This window comes from Engystomops pustulosus, chromosome 2, assembly GCF_040894005.1.
Source record: "Engystomops pustulosus chromosome 2, aEngPut4.maternal, whole genome shotgun sequence".
Taxonomy (NCBI): Eukaryota; Metazoa; Chordata; class Amphibia; order Anura; family Leptodactylidae; genus Engystomops; species Engystomops pustulosus.
In genome coordinates this window covers 107773873-107790748 of record NC_092412.1, presented here as the reverse complement: position 1 = coordinate 107790748, position 16876 = coordinate 107773873, and the positions used below count along the sequence as shown (strand labels likewise).

The 16876-nt window shown below is 37.5% G+C and overlaps 1 protein-coding gene across 15 annotated transcripts in view; it reads left to right on the top strand.

Annotated features, from left to right (window-relative positions):
* The window catches only part of DMD (dystrophin), a 1566296-nt gene that overhangs the window by 1287718 nt on the left and 261702 nt on the right, over positions 1 to 16876 (top strand). The gene's annotated exons all lie outside the window — the stretch shown is intronic.

Genomic DNA, 16876 nt, shown 5'->3' with positions numbered 1-16876 from the left:
CTTACATCTTGGTGGTAGATGTCCTTTAAGATCCTGATACTATTTTTTAGCATAGTTAGAAAATAAACATCAACAAACATTTGTTACAAATTTTGGATATCAAAAATCAACCAAATTCAGATAATAGGCACTATTTTATGACACGTTCCTGTTTTAGCTTTATAGTAAAGTATAGTTTATTACTGCTTGAATGTCTTTCTTGACAGCAAAAATGTTACATTATATGTATTAAATTTTTGGACGTAGATGGAAGGCATCCGGAAGGATTTCTTTCTCTTGGCATCAGCCTTTTTGGAGTTTTTGTATTCATCTGGATCAGTAGGATTGTAGTTTGGACTTCAAGTACTTCAGCCTTATTTCCTATGATACTATGATACTATGAAGCAAAAGTGTAGCCAAAAAAGGCAGAGACATTACAATTAGAAATAATCCTATAGTCAGTTTCTTTTTCTAAAGCAGGCATTACAACCCATTTCATTCTGCTTTAAAATACATTTGTAATGTTTTTATATTTCTGTATCTCCGTATTATTTCATCTAACGACAACAAACATGAAACAAGAAATAAATCAAATCTGGCCAGCTGCAGGCAAATAAAACCCTGTCAGTGAAGGCATAATCATTAAACTTAGCAGCTCCACATCAATACCAAAGTCACTGTAAACTTCTGGCACAGTTATATGATTGGCAGTTTCCTCCAATTAAGTGGCCAGGGCTTGCTCCGCTATAGCAGACCACTAATATGTATAAGGACGTGATGATAAAGCTGCGATGTGCCGAGCCATTTTGTCTACCACTACTACTAGTATAAATGATGATAGAGATTAACAATTTAGGTAAACGTCCTAAATTTAAATTGCTTGAGTTTGACACATTTACTGTTGCCATCCCTTTAATGACTTGGCATAAAATCTGCCAGGCATGCTGTGCCATTGTTTTATGATCTAAACATCTGGCTGCTTATTTGACCACTAGCCTTCCTGAGCTCATAATCCAGCCTGTGCATTGTGATTATTATTCACACCTCCTTTGTGATTTCATGTAATAATTCACTGAGCACAAGCCCCAGCATAGCAGTTTTTCTTTTTTATTGTGGAAGTGAATGATGAATTTAGAAGTAACCTCTGCCTGTTCAAAATTTTACATTGAATAGTGTAAAATCAGTAGTGACATATTACACATATACTACTATTGTGCTACTATAGTACCAGTTTTATCTTGCCATTTATACAAGATAAGTACAGAAAGTACTCTTATTTTACTATCATCCATAGTTAGTATGTGGGTTATAAGTATAAGAATTTGTTACTTTCGTAACCATCATTGTTGGAACTGTTATTCACATGAAAGCTTCTGCGCAGGGATGTAATAATTTTGCACCTTGAAGTTTACTTACAGACTGTACGGTAGTATCATAATTAAATTATTATGAATAAAGATGAGCGAATTGTTAAAAATGCACTTTGTTTCTGTTTGAAAAAAATTGTGACTTCTATGCATTACTCTATTGACTTATATGCTGCTCTCTATTGACTAATATGATGCAATCTATTGACTTATATGCTGCAATTTATTGACTAATATGATGCACTCTAATGACTTATCTGCCGCACTCTATTGACTTATATGCTGCACTCTATTTACTTATATGCCGCACCCTGTTGACTTATATGCTGCACTCTATTGACTTATATTCTGCACTCTATTGACTAATATGATGCACTCTATTTACTTATATGCCGCACCCTGTTGACTCATATGACGCACTCTATTGACTTATATGCTGCACTCAATTGACTTATATGCTGCACTCTATTGACTAATATGTTGCACTCTATTGACTTATATGCTACACTCTATTGACTTTTATGCAGCACTCTAATGACTTATATGCTGCAATTTGTTGACTTATATGCCACACCCTGTTGACTTATATGCTGCACTCTATTGACTTATATGCAGCACTCTGTTGACTTATATGCTACACTCTAATGACTTATATGCTGCACTCTATTCACTTACATGCCACTTTCTATTGACTTTCATGCAGCACTCAAATGACTTATATGCTGCACTCTGTTGATTTATATGCCGCACTCTGTTGACTTATATGCTACACTCTATTTACTTATATGCTGCACTCTATTCACTTATATGCTGCACTCTATTGACTTATATTCTGCACTCTATTGACTAATATGATGCACTCTATTTACTTATATGCCGCACCCTGTTGACTCATATGACGCACTCTATTGACTTATATGCTGCACTCAATTGACTTATATGCTGCACTCTATTGACTAATATGTTGCACTCTATTGACTTATATGCCACACTCTATTGACTTTTATGCCACACCCTGTTGACTTATATGCTGCACTCTATTGACTTATATGCAGCACTCTGTTGACTTATATGCTACACTCTAATGACTTATATGCTGCACTCTATTGACTTACATGCCACTTTCTATTGACTTTCATGCAGCACTCAAATGACTTATATGCTGCACTCTGTTGATTTATATGCCACACTCTGTTGACTTATATGCTACACTCTAATGACTTATATGCTGCACTCTATTCACTTACATGCCACTTTCTATTGACTTTCATGCAGCACTCAAATGACTTATATGCTGCACTCTGTTGATTTATATGCCGCACTCTGTTGACTTATATGCCGCACTCCACTGACTTTTACATAGCTTAAGAACTCTTATGAAATGAATGACTAGTCAAAGGAATGGTGCAATGCATAGTTCTAAGAAAACATTACCCAGAATTCTAATTTCATTGGGAATGCAAGTATTAAGTAAACCAGCCAGGTCTTCTTTAAAGGTGCATTAAAGATAAAGTAAAACTTTGTCTAATTAGGGGCAAGTTAATTTCTGTGCATAAATCTGAATTGAACATTAAAGCACAAAAGAGCCCTATAAATAGAGGTCTTATGAATCTTATAAATCCTATGAATATTAAGATATCACTCTTTAGAGGAGTGCCGCTTTTGGCTAGTCACAAATGCTTAGTAATCTCACATCAGAATTTGAGCAGATTAATTGTTCCGGACTGACCAGTTGGGCTCACTGCAGACTAGAGCTACACTTTTTATTATAATATGCTATTTTATTCCCCTAAATAAAGCATAACGCATGTGTAATTTCACTAAAAGTTAGCACTTAAGACCAAATAGCCCCACTCATTTTAAAGGCTTTATAGAATCCAAAATCCATCAGCCAAAATGTTCAGTAAAAACCATGAAATCCCCTATTTACTGGCATAAAGGATCACTACGTCAAGCCACTTGGCCTCCATGTCTTTTATATTTTGGCTTTTGCTCACGTGTTTAGAGTAGAGGGAATACACTGTTATTGGATTATCATAGTGTTTCCATCTGATTCCAATTCTTTCCTATAAACAAGGCATAAAATGAGCTATTACCTGCAAATTATAATTAATTTCTCTGAACTAAACAATTTTAAGTGTGAAAAAATTAATTACAAAGATGGGTTTTAAAGTTAAAATGGAAAACTACAGAGCTGCTCCGGTGTAACCTTGAAAAGTAACAATACATGTTTTATTTATTTAATTTTTTATTTCAATTTGGCAAGTGAGGCTTTTCCACTATGAAATAATAACTCGATAAGATACATTAACAGGATGTAGCAAGTTCACCTGATTATAAAGAGATGAGCATTCATTTTAATTATGGGTTTGGGTCCTGTCTTATAAAAGCAAATATAAAAATATAAAAGCAATCTATGTCCATTTGATGGGTGGCTTCTAAGTACTGATTTTACAGATACACCATAAGAAAAAAGAGGTTTAAATTAAAGGGTTCTTTGGGCAACATGGAAAGCTCTTTAGTTGTTGGACAAATGTAAATGAATAAAATATACTCATCTCATTAACATTTTAACTTGGAATTGCTGATGTGACATGTGGGCAGTTGCAATTCTGCTTATGTTTTGTCACAGACAGAACTCTCCCCTTTTCCTCTCTAGGTTTCAGTGATATGAAGGCTGAGAGGATAACTGTCTGGACCTGCTCATTAGCCATTTTAAAGTGTTTCTATGACTCTACATCAGCCATGAAGGAGAAGGGGTTTATCCCCTTTAAAGAGAACCCGTCATGCAAAATAACCCCCCTAAACTAAATATATTTTCATAAACTGCCATTAGAGAGCATTGCCTCTATCCCTTCATTGTCCCTCTACATGCCTGTAAACCTAAGCAATGAGGTCCTAAAGCTGTATGCAAATGACCTGTGAAATGTCCAATGAAGCATTAGCATATTCAAGCTGTCCACTCTATTCATGAGTGGGAGGCACAGCCACACCCCCAGTGCTTGACTGACAACCTGTGTAATGATGTGAGGCTGTATAATGATGTGCTCCCTGGTGCTGGCGCCCCCTGCAGCCTGTGTGTGTACAGGAGAGATACAGCAGCTCCAGGCAGCCATGTTACAGCAGAACATGTCAGATTCATGTGTAGCTGATGTCTGTGTCTCTCACCTGTATATTAGGAGGATGCAGCATGTCAGCAGATGCAGCACACACACTAGCAATGCTTTACTATACATTACACACAGACATGAGCAGGGGGAGGAGAGGGGAGGGGGAACAGGGGTGACATCACTGCCTCTGACCATGTGACCAGCCTCATTTACATGATAAAAAATAGATGATTTTATAATGATTAATGTATGAAATAACTAGATAAAGGCTGGGATGGGATCCTTGTGAGCTGCTCCAACAGGTAGAGGTGACAGGACTAGTGGCAGAGACCTGATGACAGGTGTCCTTTAAGAACGTTTCCAATATAGGGGAAGGCAAGGGTTCTCTTTCTGTTGCCCAACAAATCTTTTAATGCTCCTGAGCTATGGTACAATATCTGTAACAGAGACCCTCATTCTTCATATATAGCTCTAGTATGCTGGAAAACATGGGTATAAACAAGGGAATGTAACATCGTGACAGTCCAATTGTTATTTGGGCCACTTTGATTTATCCTTGATTTTTCATGGCAATTTCTGCTTTACAATTAGCAAATACACAATTTTTGGACAAGGATTGTATATAAAATGTAGAGTGAAACCAAAGTGCACCCGCTGTTGTGTGTATATTTGTCACCCTGAGCAGCCGGCCAGCAGAAGCTACGACACTGACTGTATCTGCTATGAGTAAATACTGACACATCATTCCACAGCTTCTTCTTGGCACAGAATCTACATTGTGGTCATCACAAATCATATCAATCACATAAAATTTCATTCTTTATCAATATCTTTAAGATCTTTTAGATTATCTTGTAAGTTATATTATACTGTTTATTATTAGGTTATAAAATATAATTTCCTGATTAATTCTTGTACTACTGTAATAAAAACGTATTAATGACTTTTGAAGGAATGTATTACATGATTTACACCAGATTTTATGGGGGTAATAGCTGCAGATTTTGAAGCACACCTGTTTAGTGCTGCATTTTGCCATGTATTCTGCATTTACACCACTCTTATAACTTTTTAAACAAAAAAGCAGAGACTGAACAGGGAGGGTAAGAAAAATGCATCCCTACTGGTTTATTATAATTTATGGCAGGCACTCTTTACCGGGTATAAACATTTTCAGTTTTGGCATACTACAGTCCCTCATGTTGATGCTAACCCATGGACTACATACATTACTCAAGAAGGGAGTTCTTGCATCATTCAGAAATAAAATGGGAAGAATCCCTGTCTACATCCAGAACTGCAGCGCTGTTACTGTTAAATGTTGCCAGTGCTGTAGCATGACCATTAGAGACGGACTCCTTGATCATATTTCTGTATGATGCAAGGACTCCCATTTTGTGCAATATGTGCAGTCTCTGGGATTGGACCAACCTACAGACCAGTTTCCATGGGTTTCCATAGGCTTTTCAGGAACTGCACCAAGACTCCATAGTTGTCATGAATGACATGTAAGCTTTAGTAAATTCTCCACCCCTAGAAAACTGAGATTTTGAAAATGTATGGAGAAAAGAAAGTCTGTGACTATTTTTATGTTGTAATAACCAAGCTTTATTTGCACATTGGCTGATACCCCCATTCAAATATTTTTTCTGGTTTGAATGGAAAAGTGCTAATGTATATAAGAACTCCTTTATCTGCAATTCCCTAATATCCTTTGACTGCAGTTGGAACTGGAAGATGTGGGGAAATCGGCAGTCTATAGTTTGCTGACAGACTCGCGGGGCAGCCGCAGAGAATTTGATTTCCCCAATGGCCCTTCTGTAACTGCTGATTATTCCTGCTTGCAGCAGCAATTCGGCTAGTGAGAGTATATTAAAGGTTTGTAGATAATATGGCTCCCTAATGTAATAGATTGTATACCTTCAAACTAAATGTACACTTTACATAGGAGAACATGAGTTGCATTTCCATTTTACTTTGATAACTCATTCCTGCTTCTGAAAGTATTACAGGTTTTTATTCATGAAATTCATGAAACACCTTTATATTACAATAGGAACTGATTTTGTTTTATTAAATTGAATACCTTATTTCCCTAGATACACATATACACCCATGATGCACATATAGTAACATTGTACTAAGTGTTAAATAGCATGCTCTGCTAAGTATTCTGGGTAAGGAATATGCAAATATGTTTTCCAAGTTGGGAAAATAACAACACCCCAAAATGTTGTGGCATACACTAGAATCCCCAGAAGAACATGCCTGGCCTTTGAGACTCTGTCTTTACCTGCAATGTACTGATGAGATGCAATAAAATCGAACAGCACTGTCTACAGTTGGGAGTCCATCCCTTTTGGAAAAGACTTTCTATTATTTCACATCATGTCACAAGGCTTCTTAAAAGTTAGAGTGCAGAGGGAGCAACCTATTTAAGGTACCATTTTAGGCATAGTTTTCATTTTCCCACCTCAGAAAACATTTGCATACTCTTTACACACACTCCATCATGTTACAATATAATGCACTTTTTTCACACAAAGTGCTTATTTCATTGTAACTCTAAGTAGCCTGGGTTTGTGACTCCTTCTATTTGCATGTGGCTCTCATGGTAATGGTGGCAACCTTGAAAGCTCACTATTAAAGAATATTACTATAAATAGCAATTGAGCGAACAGAGATGGGTGACCTTCTTTAGTCATTACAAATTAAGTCTTTTATGGAGTATTCTGAAGTTCCTGGGTCTAATGCATATTTAGATCCCCCCACACCCCACTTTGTAATCCATGTATAATCCAGTTAATCCACTTCATAATTCAGGTATGTTTTTACTAGAGAGGCCCTATCTTTTGGATCTCATATACTTGCACCAGAGCAAATGGCCACAATTATGTTATTGGCCAGCACGGTGGCTCAGTGGTTATCACTATAGCTTTTCTGCGCTGGAGTCCTGGGTTCAAGTCCCAGGGTCAACATCTGCAAAGAGTTTGTATGTTCTCTACGTGTTTGCATGGGTTTCCTCCGGGTCCTCTCACACTCCATAACCTACTGGTAGGTTGATAAGATTGAGTGATAGAAACAAAGCATTGTTATGAGAAAGCCAAAAAACGCTCACCCAATGAGTCCTTGTGGCACCAGCTCCCACTTCTGCGGCTCGGATCTCCACGTGACCAGCGTGTATGTCAGGGAAAATCCAAAGAAGTACACTGATCCAGCGCAGAGTAGTGTGGAAAATCTTGAAACACTTTATTTGCTCCAGTAAAAACAAGAGTATACTTACATGCGCTCCAGCACTGCGTCCACGGTGTGGACTATGATTTTCAGGCAGAAAATCATAGTCCACACCGTGGACGCAGTGCTGGAGCGCATGTAAGTGTACTCTTGTTTTTACTGGAGCAAATAAAGTGTTTCAAGATTTTCCACACTACTCTGCGCTGGATCGGTGTACTTCTTTGGATTGTCCCTGATAAAATTGAGAGCTCCATTGGGGACAGGGACCGATTTGCCAAATTCTGTGCAGCGCTGCGTAATCTGTGTGCGCTATATAAATAAAGACATTTTTATTATTATTGGAAGGAAACATTTAGCTTGATGTCGAAGAACCTGCAATATTTCCCCCGCATACACACAACCTTTCCATCTCACAGCAAAGAGTCTTGCCATCCAGTCTGGTGTGTCTAAACTAGATATATTTATGGGAAAAGTTAGGCAAATTCGTTTTCAGTGACAACACACATAAAACGGGCATTCCTACAAAGACAAGATTCTTAAATATACTCTGGATAACAAATTAACACATTGTCTATTTGAAAGTTATTAACAGAAAGAAATACAGCATTTTACAGATATAATTCCAACATGTCTCTATCAGTCCTGGTGTATTCAATTTCAGTTGCCCCTGGATCCAATTGTACATCTTATGACAATGGTTGGACAATTCCTGCTAGCTTATCTTGCATTGCAGGAGAAGGGGGAGGGGGAGGAGGCAGATAGCACACTACAGCCACAGATTGTCCTGGTAAAGGCATGGAACACAGGAGCAGTTGATCTACAAACAAGATAAGTTCTGGATCCCAGAATAAAGTGTGACATTGCAGGGCTGACTTTTATTGATTAGATGAGGCAGCATACCTTAGTATGTTATTGGGGGTCATTTACTAAAGGCCCGATTCGCGTTTTCCCGACGTATTACCCGAATATTTCCGATTTACGCCGGTTTACCCTGAATTGCCCCGGGATTTTGGCGCACGCGATCGAATTGTAGCGCATCGGCGCTTGCATGCACGCGACGAAAATCGGGCGCGTGGTCGAACGAAAACCCGACGGATTCGGAAAAAAACGCAGCATTTATAAAAAATAATTGGTCGCACGCGCCATACTTACATGCACCAGGAAGAGATCAGTGAACTCCGACGCAACTTGGCGGACCTAGGCGCTGCAGCGACACCTGGTGGACATCGGGCGCAGGACCTTCATGAATCGCCGGAAGACCCGAACGCTCGTCGGAAAAGCCGCCGCTGGAACGTGAATGGACCGGGTAAGTAAATGTGCCCCATTGTGTCTGGATCCATCTCATGTCTCATCTCTCTCTTTCTATGTGTCACACTAGTCAGAATCTAAATGGAAGTATAGATAAACCTGTACCCTGATAATCTAAGCACATTGTCAGCACACAGCATCTCATAGTACATAGGAATCATGAAGTGTCTGCTAAGAGAGTCCCCACCCACATTCAAATTTTACACTGACCATCACTGAGTAATAGAAGCTAAACAGCACTTAAACTGAGAACATTTGAAAAGTAAAAGGTCAAATATTATCCTTATTGTGTAAAACATGACTAGGGGATTAAAATTTGAGAGCTTTCTTTCATGGCAAACCACTTTAAATTTTAAAAAGGTGAGAAAATAAAACACAAAACTATTCAAAAATTTCAAAACCTAAAGGGAACCTGTCACCATGAATGCGATTTCTAGAATGTGACAGGGTCCAATAGCCTGTGCTATGCTGATTTTAAACAAATACCTTTGTCATCATTCTGAATCACTCAATAGTTTATAAGGTTAATTCACATCACCTGGTTACCTACCACATTACCTCACATGGTGCTGGCAGGTAATATAAATCAAACAATTACAAACTACTGAAATTATTCAAAATCCTGACAAAGGCATTTTACAATCAGCATGGCATATGCTATTCGAGCCTGTCAGCAGCTAAAAATGACATTCCTGGTTTACTTTAAGAACAAACGACTCTGGGGGTGTTCCCATAAAAGTTTGGCTTAATAGTATAATGATTGGATAAGTTAGGATAAATTAATTTAGCAGGACAGTTTGGTAATGTGATTATTGGAATCGCAATGTTCTTGAAAGTCAGGTTCATACATGCTGTATAATGTCTTTCTCCATTACAGTGAATTGGAGCTTCAAGAACAGCTGTTATTCCATATGTGTCCATAAAGAAACTTTTATTTACCTGGGAACCAGTATCCATCAAAATAGTCATTTTGTTACATTTACCCAAATGTTTGTTTTGAACTCCATACTTTACAGAGCCAAATGCTTAACTATTTAGAGGAAGTTGGATTTTTCAGTCTACACTACATTCTCATTTTTTCTTTCTCCTCCATCTGCTTTTCTCTCACATCATAGCTTCCCAAATTATTTCAAAGGTAATGCATAAGGAAGTCCAAACCAATGCATTGCAAATTATTCAATGAAATGCTTTTTTATCTTTGAGACAACAGCTTGTATGAATTGGAAAATACACAGATATGAGCACAGGGGAACAGATTTGATTATAGTTTCAAGAATTGGACACATGCCCCTGAAAAGGTCTCTATTTTATTGAAATTCTTGAAAGATGTAAGTAGAGTAGATGAACAATTGTTATATATTTGTCATGGAATATGTTAATTTAGCATGTAAAATTGGTTAAACGTATTGAAGGAAATCTACCACATGGATGCAATGCTTCTAAAGCAAATACAATTATATGCTGGCATATGCCGTCTGAAACAAGATCAGTTTTTCTTTTAAAATTATTCAAATGAGCCACAGGGGCTCCTGGCTATGTCACAAAAGCATATTTATGTATATGCTGAAGGCAGAGTTTTACATACACTATATAAAAAGATTATGATGTGAAATCAGAATCACATTATAGGTCAATTAGGATCACCAAAATAACTAAGGCATTTTTATTATTTTCCACAAAAGTTTACATATATTTCATTAATATTTAGTTCCATTGCCCTTAAATTGCATGACTTGGGTCAACTTGAGGAATTTTGTCCCATTCCTCCTGACAGGACTGGTGTAGCTTGAGCCATGTGTCTAGGCCACCTTTCTCACACCTGCCTATTTCGGCTTTGCCCGTAAATTTTCAATAAGATTTGTAGATCAGGGCTTTGTGATGGCCTCTCCAAAACATCTTATCCTTGAGCCACTTTGTAACCAGTTTGGCAGTATGCTTCAGGTCACTGTCCATTTTAAAGGCCCATTTGCGCCCAAGCTGTAACTTCCTGGCTGACATCTTGGGGTGTTGATTCAGTATTTCCACATAATGTTCTTTCCTCGTGATGCAAACTATTTTGTGAAGTGCACCAGTCCCTCTTGCAGCAATACACCACTGCAACATGATGCTGCCACCCCTATGTTTCACAGTTGGCATGGTGATCTCAGGCTTGCAAGCATCTTCCTTTTCACTCCAAACAATGGTCATTATGGCCAAACAGTTCAATTTTACTTGCGTGAGACCACAGGAGGTGTCTCAAATTAAGGTATTGGTCCCTGTGTGCATTTGCAAACATTATTCTGGCTTTTTGTGTTTATTTTGGAGTAATGGCTTCTTCCTGGCAGAGTGGCTTTTCAGCCCATATCGAAACAGTACAGGTTTCACTGTGGTAACGACACACTCTTACTAGCTTCTGCCAGCTTATACACAAGGTTTTTTGCTTTTGTTTTTAGGTTGATATACACATTTTGAATCAAATAATGTTCATCTCTGGGGCACAGAGGAATAATGCTGCTTCTGATCACAATAACTCACTAATAACTCCAGGCTCAGTATATTATCTTTATTTCTCCCAGAACGGTTGAATTGAGACCTACTATGACTGCTGTGACCCGGCTCCTGACCCCCAACCCCACTTCATGGGGCTTTATGTAGTCTGACACCTCATTGAGCTTCAGTCAGCAGTATTTAGCAGTTAGATTTCAGAGTGAAACTTATTTTATCAGGAAAATAGAGAGAATGATAACAGGTATAACAAGTTTATTGAGATAAGATATATTATGATGTTTCAAATTTTGACTTTTACCATTGGTTTATGCAAAATTTGTTGAAAAGTAAGTAACCAATTAAATGGTCATAAAAGAAGTTGAATATAATTTTGAAACATGACTTTACTTTTTATGCTACCCACTTGCTGAAGTGAGTTGGCAACAATTTCTGCAACTTATCAAGTTCCATATGATAAATTAGTATAAAAGTCATACAAAAACCTCCCAGAAAAAGGCGCAAACAAACCACAAAAATGTCAAAGAAGGAACAGAAACACTTCATAATTCTGGCTTAAAAAAAGTTTAATGTATGGGCCCAATGAACTTATCACTCTTGTCTATGACTCTATGACCTTTATTGTATTCCCAAAAGTCTTGGTCCATAATACCTCCATCAAGTTTATTGTGATCATTTTATTTTTCTAAGAAGAGTATAGTGAGGCAGAGGAGATGCAAGACACAGATTCCTTTTAAAATAAAAGCCTCAGGTGCTAATTTCGTCAAAAAACAATTCCCTTAAATGCCTAGAACATATTGTACAGTTTTGGTACTCTCTTATTACCGATATATTTTTCCCATTTTATAGACCTTCTACTGTTATTGTTTGCTGACCTGTATGTTGCGTCTTAAATCCAAATACCGGCACAGTTTTCCCTTGAAAAAAGCAGCTTAACAGAAAAAGAAGTTTTAGTGCCGGGGTTCAGTGGAGAACAAAGCACACCTTACTTGTTTTGTCAGAAACTTTTTTTTACAACACAGCCGTGTATTTATCAACTGTCTCCTGCTTAGCAGTAGGAAAGACATGGCCAGATCACTTTTAAACTGGCAATGACACACACATTTTACAGTGGGGTATAATTAAGAGAATATGTTAAACTATATGTTTACTCCAGTCTTGAGACCCATGAATGGTACTGGTAATTACAGAAATTTTAATAAATGGGATGTCTATTTTAGAAAACCCAATTGCTTAGAGATTTGAGTTAATTTGAGTTAAGCCAGTGGCGTAACAAGACTCCAGTGGGCCGTGGTGCAAATTAAGTGTTGAGACCCCATATAACAAAACCCTCACTGATGTCCGCATCCCACACATTATACATGATAATATACAATATACAACTCACACTATTTATATGCTACATGTAGTAAAGCAGTATTTGTACCTTTAGCTTTTTTGGTTAAGTTCCTGATATTTTCTCGGTGTCTCCATATTAATGTATTACCAATTTACTGGTAAACTTGAAATACTTTCTATATGGTTGTGCCTCTTAGTACGTCTGTCAGTTCTGACAGTAATAATACACAGCAATACACTTAGCGCATGGGATTATACAATAGTTGAAGTGTTCCTATGTCAGTTAATGTTCCTATTGTATGGAAAAAAAAGTGTTAAAGGGGTATTCCGGGAATATGAACGTCTGATACATAAACCCATAATGCTAAAAAATAAATGAATGTAACAAAACTCAATGTCATTAGTCACAAAATGAAGCTTAAATAGTTTGATTTTATGATTCACAAAATTTTATGGCCTCTCTAAAGTTATCACCAAGATGGCTGCCGCTGGAAACTACAAGTCCCAAGATCCTTTAGTTCTCAGTAACTCCTCCTACCTCTTATGCTCTGCTCCCAGTGATCATCTGACAGATTTTCTTGCTCAGTTACCATAGTAATGATGTGTAACTGCCAAACGTAGTGGACATGTGATGCGGACATGTGACCAGAGGCCATCTTCTGTCCTGTGTATGCTCTGCAACGGACCGCGCGGAGGAAATTAATGGACTGATTAAAGGGCCAGTAGCATTTTAATTCTTCATTACAGTCTATGTCATCAACATTTTTCTGCTAACGGGAGCAAAATTTTAAATAACAACTAATTACATATAAGCTTATATTTTAAGGAGCCATTTGTATATGAATTATGCTGATTTCTGGAATAAAGTAAAAAGTAAAGGAATTAAGTAAAAATACAATCAGCCAAAACGTAAGAAAAGTAAGATTTATAGTGGCATACCAGTATATATTCCACCCTAGAAATGATGTATGTTATTCCTAAATCCAAGGATGACTGATGCCTACTTATCATTGTACTTTATGTAGGTGTACATTAGAACTGATAGGCAGTAACAGGGGATTGGCTAGATGGAAATAAAGAACAGGCATTTGCATTTGTACACTGGCACCCCTCTATTAAGGTGCAGTAAGAGACATGGCACTTCCTGGTTATAATGTATGTGCAGCAATGTATAATGCCCTTAGCTGGAGGTCTTAGTTATCATAAATGCTGATGGATGAAGTTTTTACATTTCCTGCTTGTCGTGATGTCGGCTAATGCTCTATTACCTAAGGAAATAAAGTTCCCAACACCCACATGGAATTGTTAATGGTTTTGGCAAGCTGCGTACATTTATTAATAATTACCGAAAGTGAATGAAGTTATTATATGAAAAATGTACACTGGGTAGCTAGCAATTTCATAGCTTGGAGCTTAGCTGCAGCCTATTCTTTTGTACTAAATGTACATTAAAAGTGCATTCATTTTTATAAACATGACTCTTCCCAACATGAAGTCACTTCCAATCCCAATTTCTGCTTGTGCTGTACACTGTCTAGACTTAATATATAACAAAGCAACCTAATGTTCTGCTTACCAACCGCAGTTCCCACTCCCAGATTACAGAAACGCACAGACACAATACATCACAAATAACAGAAGACGGCTTAAAAATTTCCTCCGAATAAGTAAACTATAAATTGTCGTGAATAGCTCATGACAGCTTTTATATCGATAGGGGAAGCTATGTGCCATTTTGTTGACTCATGTAATTTTATCTTGCTTTTGTTTACTAGAAATACAATCCTTTGGAGCTAAATTCCCAGCCCAGAGTGCAATACTGTATAACACTGGAAACAAACTGTAATAGGGAAATTTGATAACACTCTGAAAAGAGTAATTCATGTACAAGTTGTCATTTTCTCTATGCCGCTGGAATCTCAAAACTGCTACAATGTATTAAGTAGTGAGAAATAGTTTGAGAAAATAACAATAAGATTTCTTTCTTTGCACAATCCGGGGCCTGATGTCTCAAGCGGTGACTTTAATTCAAATACGAGTGCTAAATGATATAAAAGGAGGCTAATTTCATAAAGAAGACATTTACAAACGCTCTGTATGTGCTCAGCATTGTAGGGAGGACATTTTCACTTTTCAGTTTAAAAGTGAGGCAGTTTAGAAAAAAATGACCTTACTGCAATATACCATGTATTTTGGACACCCATAATAGGAAGCATATAAGGCAGGTTCTTGTCAGTATCAAATTTGGTGGGTGATTTGGGTGGCCATGGGCCCCCTAGAAGGCTTGGGCCCCGCCTACCGTACCAACCTTCTATATTATAATCCACTACTGCATTCGAGCAGCAGCTATGGAGCAGAAAAGCATTTGGCAGGTCAGTAATAATTTGTTTATTTTCTAAGATTTATTGCAAATACAATTCATATATTCTCAAATAACAAATTCTTATTTTGAGTCCTTTTGCACTTATTTTTCCTTTCTCTCTGAACCATCTGTGTTGGTGTACGATCGTGGAGGTTACCTCCATTAATCTTACTCAACCCCAGTGTTTGCAAATTCTTGTTTTGGGCATTTTGATCAAAATGTTTTTTCCTTGTTTTGCCCATCATTTAACTTCTGAATATCAGTGGGAATGGATTTGCGCTGTAGGCCTCAGGTACTCAGTTTAATGATATGTTTTGGTGTCATTACACTAGACTTTTCACAGTAAAACTTTTTATCTGGGTTATTGGAAGCTTTTCTCCACATTAACAGTAATTATTATCTTTCTAACATTGACTCCTTAGCTACATAAGTTTTTTTTTTTAAACACTTTCTGACAGTAGAGGAAAAAGACCTCTGAGAGAAGACTGAATAGCGTCTAATTATCACAACAGATTTACAGTCATTTTAAATGTGTGATCCCACAGCTAGATATTTCTCACATATGATATAACACCTACTCAGTGGTCATGAATAAGATTGGGTGTACAGATGCATCCAGCACCATAGTCATGATAGGAAGATGTAGTCTAAGGGATAACATTGTATTTTGCCTTGTTACAGCATATTAATCTACCAGAACAATTTCAAAGCCCAAATATTTTTGATTGGTACATACTCATTTGTATGTGTTATCATTACTTTATATCATGCATGTACCGTATATAGCACAGTGGAAAAAAAAATGTTTTCCGATGGTACTATAACCATTTGGTTTCGTATGCAGGCAGTTCGATTGGTTTAGTATGAAAATAAACAGGAAGTCTCCTCCCCTCTGCAGGAAATGAAAATCCATTAAAGGGATCTGTGGGGGCTGGGGCAGAGTTGACAAACTTGTGCCAACTCCCACTTCTAGCACTTCCAACCCCCTATGCCACAACTGATATCCTGTGGTCCACTTCCACCATTACTTCTGGCCAGGCCAAAGGTGCCATAGGCTGGTACAACGCAAAAACAAGGAACCACCGCACGTTTTGAGAATTCAAGGAAAATTAATTGAAAAATGTAAATTCATAAATTCATGCAAGATTAATTTATAAATGACTTAGTTTAACCCCTTTTTAACTGTTACTAATAATAATTCCTTTATATAGCGCACACAGATTATGCAGCGCTGCACAAAGCTTACCAAATCAGTCCCTGTCCCCAATGGGGCTCACAATCTAATCAACCTACCAGTATGTTTTGGAGTGTGGGAGGAAACCAGAGGACCTGGTGGAAACTCACACAAACATGTTACATGGATGATGGCTGGTTTCTGTGCTCATAGAATAATATATTTTTTGACTATTATTTCACATACACCAAATCTTTATAAAGAATATATTTTGATATTATAGTAGCTTTGCAGGTATTCAAACTAGCTCTTCCAGTCATATTATTTTCATTTCTTGGTTTCCTGACCTTGGTTATGGTTTGTATTGATGCTTTACCCTTCCAATGCTTCTCACTGATGTTTCCTGAAGGTCAGTGCATCTGTTTGACCGCCAACAGTACAACATCTACTCCATCTGTCTAGATTCAGTCTTTTTCTCACAAACTTAAAGGGAACCAGTCACTACATTTGCATATATACA